Consider the following 646-nt stretch of genomic DNA (forward strand, 5'->3'; position numbering starts at 1 on the left):
ATAAAATAAGACTGGTCATTACCTGCATGACTAGTAAAGATGATACTGATAATAATATACTATCTATTTAATGATGATGATATGAAGGTAATGCAGTAATTATAGCTGGTTGTTATCATTAGTCATATTGATCATCGTCACGGATTATAATCCGTAACGATAATCAATTTGATTAATGACGACAACCGACTATAATCACCGTTGACAATTAACACCATTAGTGATGATAATGTGATGGCACGGGCAACTATAGCAAAGGCCTGACCCGTGAGCGAATTCCCCCCATTGCAAATGCAACGCCTCACCTTCTAAACTTAATTCGGAAGCTTACCCTCATTAACCCTCATTACCTCCAACTCACACTCTCAAAGGCACGAATCAACTGCGCGAAATGATTCATTACCTAAAGAATATTACGAATAACGCGAGATGAATGGGGCGATGATGAGTAGGATAAAAGAGGAGGAAGTTTCAGCTCTCGTAACGCGCGTAAGGCCTTTTCGTAATGTATTCCGTCTAATGCAATTTGAGGGAGGAAGAGGATCTGCTGTCATCGGAGGGGAACACGTGTTACATACGCCGCGACGCCAATATTTTTCTCTTTTGTTTTGGAGAAGTGAAGGGTTTTGGGCATTAGGGGTGAAAG

At 40.7% G+C, this 646-nt stretch overlaps 1 protein-coding gene across 3 annotated transcripts in view; it reads right to left on the reverse strand.

Moving 5' to 3' along the window:
* LOC119593073 overlaps positions 1-646 on the reverse strand; it is a 17,727-nt gene that overhangs the window by 8,487 nt on the left and 8,594 nt on the right. The window lies entirely within an intron of this gene.

The sequence above is a fragment of the Penaeus monodon genome, chromosome 31 (genome assembly GCF_015228065.2).
Source record: "Penaeus monodon isolate SGIC_2016 chromosome 31, NSTDA_Pmon_1, whole genome shotgun sequence".
Classification (NCBI taxonomy): Eukaryota; Metazoa; Arthropoda; class Malacostraca; order Decapoda; family Penaeidae; genus Penaeus; species Penaeus monodon.